At 39.6% G+C, this 8681-nt stretch overlaps 1 protein-coding gene across 14 annotated transcripts in view; it reads right to left on the minus strand.

The window, feature by feature from the left end:
* Positions 1 to 8681, minus strand: part of Wdpcp (WD repeat containing planar cell polarity effector) — a 521998-nt gene that overhangs the window by 396526 nt on the left and 116791 nt on the right. The gene's annotated exons all lie outside the window — the stretch shown is intronic.

Raw genomic sequence — 8681 nt, forward strand, 5'->3', positions numbered from 1 at the left:
CATGGTGAAGCAAACTACTCACTTCATGAGCCAGGAAATGAAGAGGACAGGCCAGGATCCCAAAATTCATTTGAGGTTCACAATGGCTTAAGGACTTCCCATAGAGCCCCATCTTCTATAGGTCCACAGCACCTCCAAATAACACCACCCTGGGGACCAAACCTTTAATACATGGACGTTGGGGAGACATTCAACTTCCAAACTATAGCAGCTGGGAATTATTAGAGAAGGTTTTGAGTAGGGATGAGAGATTCTGAGTTATTATTATTATTATTATTTTTAATTCACTCTAGTGTTCTATGGAGAAGATTCTGGAGGTAGGTGAAGGCAGGCATAGAAGCAAATTGACTCATTTGAAGGCAACTGCAATAACCAAGGAAAGAAACGGGGGCTTAAACAATAATGTGGTGGAGCAGGTGGAGATGAGGGGGCAGACTCAATATATACTAGTATTTCCCATTTGGGGCCATTAATTTGTTTCTGAAAACATTCCATGAAAAAACATTAACTCTATTTTCTATTATTAGTAAACAGAAAAAAATTATAAAAATGTTCTAAAAATTGGGACTTTCAGAGCCCACAGGCCCATCCTTGGAGCAGACACCTTCAGTCTGACTCACAGGCTGGTGCAGCTGGCTCTGCTAGGCAGGGACCAGCTCACCCCTACCACCTTCAACACCCAGACAGCTCTACATCTGTGAAATACAAACCTTGTTTTATATCTGCTTTATTAAAAGTGGCCACCAAAGTTGTAATCTAAAATGGTCTACCCCCAAAGTTTCCATTCTCACAGATAAAGGACAACTTACAACTTTTTAGTTGGCAATTTCTTCAACTTTAGAAAAAAGTATGACCCTGGGCTGGGGTTGTGGCTCAGCGGTAGAGCGCTCGCCTCGCACATGTGAGACCCTGGGTTCGATCCTCAGCACCACATAAAAATAAATAAGTGAAATAAAAATATAAAAAAAGAAAGAACGAAAAGAAAAAAAAATCCCAGCCTCTCTGGGCATCCTGTTGTCCACTATGGGTCTGAGTATGTTCTATATCTCCATTGCCCTAATCTTGCTTTACACAATATCTCTGATTCTATTTCTGGTTTAAAAACACAGAACAAAAACAAGGCCTCAGTTTGAGTTTTAAGCAGTTTGAAGAGAGTTGCTTTATATCTCCCTTATAATTACAAGCAGAGAACATAAGGTCCAGGTCAACTTTTCTCTGGATAATCTATATCAAATGTCCAAATGCATTCCTGGAAAAAGATTGAGTGGATGATTTAAGAAAGTACTTCTCAGGATATGCCAGCTGTTTTGCAGCCAGATACATTTATGTGGCATTTTTGCTATGGGGTAATCAGCCCTATGTACTGACTCTGTAGAAACTGCAGTGAGTGAAAGTAACTGTGGAGGACATCAGAGAATACAGAAGAGGAAACCATTCAAAACAGTGTGGAGTAAAGAACTGTAATCAAGTAAGGCCGTTGAAAATAATGCTTATTTATTTATATTTATTATGAAATCAAAACAATACAGCATATTTTTAAAAATACAGATAATTTAGTAGTTCCCAAGTTGTGGGTTATGCTGATTCTTAATGCTCAAATAACAATAATTTGCACCCACCCCACCCTGTGTAATGGGACAAAGCCCATTGATTTATTGGGTTTCAGGATCTGAGCCTTCCTGGAAATCCCTGGGAAATACTGTCCTGTTCCATAAGTCAGAACCACCTTTTCTTCATCATCTCAGCTGGCCAGCTGCTCTGCCCCACTGTTCTATCTCCTCAGGCTTCCTCTCACTAATCGCAATATTCAGCTGGTCTCCTGCTGACAACTTCATCTCAAGTGGATGAGTCTCTGCACCAAAACCAGATGAGGTCTAATCACACTTGACTGAAAATTTCAGGACACCAGAAAGAATTACAATGCTCAATAGAAAGAAAAAAAAATTAAAAGCAGATTTAGTAGGTTGCATGATGACCCACCCCAAAACATGTCCTAATCCCCAGAACCTGTGAACGTTATCATATTTGTAAAAAGGATCTTAATAAGTTTTTAAGTTAAAAAAAAATTTTTTTTTTTTTTGGTAGTACTGGGGATTGAACCCAGGGCCTACACACATGGTAGGCAAGCCCCATACCACTGAGCTACATTCCTAGCCTGCATTAGGGATCTTCAGAGGTGGTACTTATTCTGCATATTCAGGTGGGCTCTAACCACAATCATATATACCCTTATGAATAAAAGGAAGATTAGACCAAGAAATGTAGAGAGACATAGACACACAAAGAAGAGGAGGAAGCAATGTGACCATGGAGGCAGAGGTTAGTGTGGTGCAGCCACAAACCAAGGAAAATCTGCAGCCAGTAGAAGGTGGGAGAGGCTAGAGATTTTCCTTTAGAGCCTGGAGAGGGAGGACACCCTGATTTTGGACTTTTGGCCTCCAGAATGGTGAAGAAATTTATTTCTATTGTTTTAAATCACCTACTTTGTGGTAATTTGTTACAGCAGCCCCATGAAACTGATAGCGTAGAAAATATTGAATATGGGACCATGGATTTCTACGGAGTGAGGGTCTCTAATGGCCACTTCTACTTTCAGTCCCTGTTCTACGGCCAGGTTGTAGGATCAGCTAGTTACAGTCCAGCTGCATGGTCTACTTGCAGTCCAGGATCCTAACTTCTCTTTTACACTCAAGATCAAAGAAAATCCTCCATTTAATAATCTCAGCAAAGATGCAACTTGGCCACAATGAAAATACCTTTTAAAGGATTGTGGTGAACACTATATCCATCCCTAACTCCTTCTAGATTTACTTTTTCATGACCAAAGATCCACTAAAGTGTTTTTTCACAAAACAGAGTTGTTTTTGGAAGGTGACTATAACATTTGTCTCCAACAATACGATGACAGGCTGCAACTAAGATACTTTGGAATTGATTTGTTTGTAAAATCAAGACAACCAGTTGGGCATAGTGGTGCTTGCCTATAATCCCAGCATCCTGGGAGGCTGAGGCAGGAGGATGGCAAGTTCAAGGACAACTTCAGCAATTTAGTGAAGCCCTAAACAACTTAGCAAGACCCTGTCTCAAAACTTTAAAAAAAAAAATCTTTTAAAAGGGCCAGGGATGTGGCTCAGTGGATAAAACCTTTTCCCAGCTTCAGGATGAGAAACTCTGGGGACAGACTTAGTTTGAACTGTGCCCTGAGGGTAAGGAAATAGGTCTTGTGATTGGCAGCCACAAGAAAACTGCAGGAAGTCAGGTAAGAATAATTCAACAAAGAACATGGATGTGAAACTATTCTAAGAAAAGGGAAAGCATATAGACAAAGGAAAGCAATGTCCATTCCATCAGGCTTCCTGTCACTGAGTTTTGATTCTCTCCTCTGTCCTATATTGTTATTCTGGTTACAAACAAAACATCAAGTTCTGAACTATTCTCAGCTTCTGTGTTTCAGTGTGTTATGAACCTAATGAAAATTTCAAAATACAAAAAGTATGTTTGATTTTTAATAACATTTAGTAGGAGGAAAAGAAGGAGGAAGAGAAGAGGAGGACTGGGGATTGAACCCAGGATGCTTTACCACTGAGCTTCATCCCCAGCCCTTTTTACTTATTTGTTTGTTTGTTTGTTTTTAAAAATATTTTTTAGTTGTTGATGGACCTTTATCTTATTTATTTGTATGTGGTGCTGAGAATCGAACCCAGTACGTCACACATGCTAGGAAAGCGCGCTACCACTGAGCCACAACCCCAGCCCCTTATTTTTTATTTTTAAGACAAGGTCTAGCAAAGTTGCTGAGGGTCTCTCTCGATTGTTGATGCTGGCCTAGTACTTGTGATCTTCATGCCTTGGTTTCCCAAATTGCTACAGGTATGCACCACTGTCTGCCTGGCTATAGTATTATTTTTAAAAGGGCTTAGTAGTTGAGTTTAGAGAGAACACCACACATAAGAATGTATTCAAGTATAAATTATTGTTGAAAATGTTTTCTTCAGTATCACTACAAAGGACCAACTAATTACACATATTCAATAAAATTCAATACCCAAGTGAAGGAAATAGAAAACTAAATTTAAATGAGGGAATCTTGTTATAATCTCTTAATTCCATTCTTTACTGTCTTTTTCGTAGCACTTAGCACCATCTGTAAATATGTGTACATTTGTGTGAGTGTGTGAATTATTTGTTCCTGTATAACAAATCTCCCTAGAACTTAGTGGCTTTAAAACAACATGTATTTACTGTGCAAGGCCCTGGGTTCAATCCCCAGGAGTGAAACAATTATATTTAAAATAACCAATTCATATTTATATTTCATGGTTTCTGTGGGTAAGTTTCTATGAATTCTATAGGAAAAATTAGCTGGGACTTCTGCTTCAGGATCCCTCCCAAAGTTGCATTCAAAGTGTCATCTGGTGAGTTCTCACTGGAAGACTCAACTAGAGAAAATTTACTTCCAAGTTCATTCAAATGGTGCTGGCAGGACCCACTTCCCTGCAGACCACTGACCTGAAGTTTCAATTCCTTATGTACTCCTGACTTCTTGCCACATGGGCCTTTCCAGAGAGAATCTCTCAACATGAGGTTTAAATTAGGGGAAGCATGGAATCTGAAAATGAGGCAAGCAAGCAAAGGCATAAAAGAGACGGAGCCAGCAGGGAGAGTGGTAGCAAGACAGCTCTCAGTTTTCTGTGCCTAATCATCACTTTTTCTGTATTGTGTTCATTAAAAGTCAGACAGTAAGTTCAGCCCCCACACAGGCCTGAGTACCAGGTAGCAGGGATTGCTGGGAACTGTCTTAGAAGCCCATCTATGGCAGTGAGTGTTCAGTTAATGCGTGTCCTCCTGATCACTTCACTAACTGTAAACATTTAGAAGGCTAGGACCACATTTATTTGTTCACGATTGTTTTCCTAAACTCTTAGGACAATCAATACATGATGGAAAATCATGTATTAAACATGCTTGTCAAAATAATGCCAGAATGAACATATATCAAGCTAAATATGGAACCTGAAACAAGACAAAAGGATATTTTTGCTATCATTTATGATGTGATTTTTGATTCACCTTTAATACAAATAAACACAAATTTCTTTCTGTTACAATTTTCTGTTGTCAACCTAAGTAGCTATTCAAATTCAAGATGCTGTGGAGATAAACATTTACATGCTGGTGATGAATTTTGAAGCTTATCTATGAAACAAAATAGTAGGTGAAGTAATTGATGCCAAAATCAATAATGAATGTTGTAGACAGTTGGTGCTGTGGGGGACAGCCATCACCAAGGCTTTTTTGATAATCCCGGTGCTTTGGTATAAGAACAGGACCTCAAAGAGTGGAGTGCTTCCAGGTGAAAAATATGAGTTGAACAAAGACTCAAAGGAAAGCCATCCATAGTCACTTGGCAAAACAAAAGGGTGTCTGTGGATAGAACTTGAAGACAAGATAGAAGGGGAAGCACAGAATCTTAAAATGATAGATGTGATCTTGGTGGCCATATAATCTAATTTTGTTAAATATAGGGAAACTGAGATAGAAAGAGGTCAATCCATACCACAATAGTGGTAACTATTAAAGTAGAAAGAGCACAAACTTTAGTGTTAAATAGCTGAATTTGAAACCCACCTCTGCCATCGATCACATCGACCTTAGGCAAACAACTACCTCTCTGAGCTTTAGTTTGCTCAGCTATAAAATGGTAATAATACTTTATCTGACTTGGGGCTTTTTTCAGGATTAAACAAAATAGTGCTAGATGTGCTACATGCCTGTGTATATTATATATGTATGTGTGTAAATATAAATATATATTCATATTCTGACAGGAAACAAAAGATGTTTAGACCAAAATACAGACCACTTATTATCCACATAGCACCTTCCTTCCTTCCTTCCTTCCTTCCTTCCTTCCTTCCTTCCTTCCTTCCTTCCTTCCTTCCTTCCTTTCTTTCTTTCTTTTTTTTCCAGGGATTGAACCCAGGGGCTCTTGACCACCAAGCTACATCTCCAGCCTTTTTAATATTTTATTAGAAAGCGGGTCTTACTGAGTTGCTTAGGGCCTCACTAAATACAATCCTCCTGCCTCAGCCTCCCGAGTCACTGGGATTACAGGCATACACCACGTGCCTGTCTCATACAGCATCTTAGTGCTAGTTCCTTGAGCCCCAAGTTTAGGTGAGAGGCTGATGCTACATTGTACATGCAACAGGGTTTTCCCTCTGGAGAAACACCAAAATTATGAGATTTAGAGTACATATTCGGAATGTTGACACATTTTTTTCATCCTCCTTTTCAGACACAAATCTACACAGAAATATACAGACACACAAACACACATGAGGGAAGGGGAGAGAACAGAGACTTTGACCTTACCTTTACTTTGGAATGTCAGCAAAAGTCTCCAAAAGAGAGGGACAAATAGCACCAGGAAAGATAAGCCTCTTAATCTCTCCAAGAAATGTTCTAACTTCCTAGGCATGTTTGCCATTCAATCTTTCTTTCTTTTCTTTTTTTTTTTGGTAAAAGGGATTGAACCCAGGGGCACTCGGCCACTGAGCCACATCCCCCAGCCCTATTTTGTATTTAGAGACTGGGTCTCACTGAATTGCTTAGGGCCTCACCATTGCTGAGGCTGGCTTTGAACTTGTGATCCTCCTGTCTCAGCCTCATGAGCTGCTGGGATTACAGGTGAGTGCCACTGCACCAGGCTCAATCTTTCTTTAACTCAGTTTGCAAAGCTCTTTGTTCAGAAAGTCCAGATAGTGCAGAAATGTGAAAAATTTCATGGAGAATTTCATCCCAATAGTATGTGCAAATAAATGTTATCTCCCCTCATGAATCCAAAATGACGTTCCCTATTTGCAAAAGTTTCCCCACAGATACCACTATTGTTGAGAGACAAAAGCTCACTGGCCATAGATTTCCTAAGGTGATCAGCCCTATGTTTGCCTCCATTTGCTTATTTCCTGGCTTACAGCTCAGCTCAGCAATCAAGAAAACTCAACTGCTTTCTTGGGCCTCCTTGACACTTGTGATATTGTGCAGTTGAGGGATTCTGGAAAGTATCTTTTTGAGTAGCGGGATAAAATTTTTAACTATTAACTGATAGTTTTCCCTTCCCTAAACTGGGCAGTGCCACATACAGGATCACTATTATTTTGGGAAATTATCAGGTAACCTGAGAACAAAGCTGCCAAGAGCTTCAAGAGCTGTGGTTTATACTTGAAACATGTTTTTGGAAACTATATAATTTTATAAAGCCAGTTTTATAATGTCCTCCTCTGGAAACTTAGGACTGGATATAGATAAGAAGATGGGGAGATAAGAGAGGAGAACTTTGGAGACTGCTGGTGGGGATGAGCTCCCAGCTGGGCTCAGACTGCGCGGATCGGATCGGGAGGAAGAAAATATGGAATCCCTCATGAAGTAGATTGTAGATGAGAGATGAACCGTGACAACAGAAATGGAGAAAGGTCTCTGTGTGAACTTGGGAGTCTTCAAGATTTTATAGGTGGGATTTAGGCAATTCAGTGCCTGAATATAGCTTGAGAAAGGGGATGGAATTAGGGTGATATAGGCTTCTAAGCTGGGTGTTGTGTGACTAAAACTCTGCTGGGAGATTACAGATGAAATGGAGGTTGTAATGATGGGCTTTCATTTTATATTTTGATCAAACTATTGGTGACTCATGCCATTATGGAACAACTAAAACTGGAATTTTAAAATTCGATAATTGATGTGGATCTTATGCATTGTTTTATGTTTTTAATAGAAATGAATTGTCCCCTAGTTTGAAAAGTTGAGCATTGCTTCCCACATATCTACACCCACCCCACTCTTTTTTTTTTAATTATTAGTTGTTCAAAACATTACAAAGCTCTTGACATGTCATATTTCCTACATTTGATTCAAGCGGATTATGAACTCCCATTTTTACCCCATATACAGATTGCAGAATCACATCAGTTACACATCCACTTTTTTACATACTGCCATACGAGTGTATGTTGTATTCTGCTTCTCTTCCTATCCTCTACTATCCCCCCTCCCCTCCTCTCCCCTCCCCTCCCCTCCCATCTTCTCTCTCTACCCCATCTACTATAATTCATTTCTCTCTCTTGTTTTTTTTCCCCCTTTCCCCTCACTTCCTCTTATATGTAATTTTGTATAACAATGAGGGTCTCCTTCCTTTACCATGCAATTTCCCTTCTCTCTCCCTTACCCACCCCACTCTTTTTTCTTAAGAGAGAGGGAGAGAGAGAGAGAGAGAGAGAATTTTTTTTAATATTTATTTTTTAGTTTTTGGCGGACACAACATCTTTGTTTGTATGTGGTGCTGAAGATCGAACCCCGGGCCACACGCATGCCAGGCGAGCGCGCTACCGCTTGAGCCACATCCCCGGCCCGACCCTCCACCCCACTCTTAACTCAAGCTGTACTGAGGGGCATTTTGAACATCTGAGAATTCTAATAAATACATTTTAAGGAAGCTTGAGGTAATGAAATCATACTTTCAGTATACATAGGTTGCTCTCATTTTAAAAACATGTAGGCAGTGAGGAATAGAATTCCAAAATAGAATTATTCCAGATAGAATTTCAAGTGGGAAGCAGAAACTGAGATATAGGTTAGAGAATCATCAGTATATAAGTGGTCATTGAAGACAAAATTGTGTGTAC

The sequence above is a fragment of the Marmota flaviventris genome, chromosome 14, assembly GCF_047511675.1.
Source record: "Marmota flaviventris isolate mMarFla1 chromosome 14, mMarFla1.hap1, whole genome shotgun sequence".
Classification (NCBI taxonomy): domain Eukaryota; kingdom Metazoa; phylum Chordata; class Mammalia; order Rodentia; family Sciuridae; genus Marmota; species Marmota flaviventris.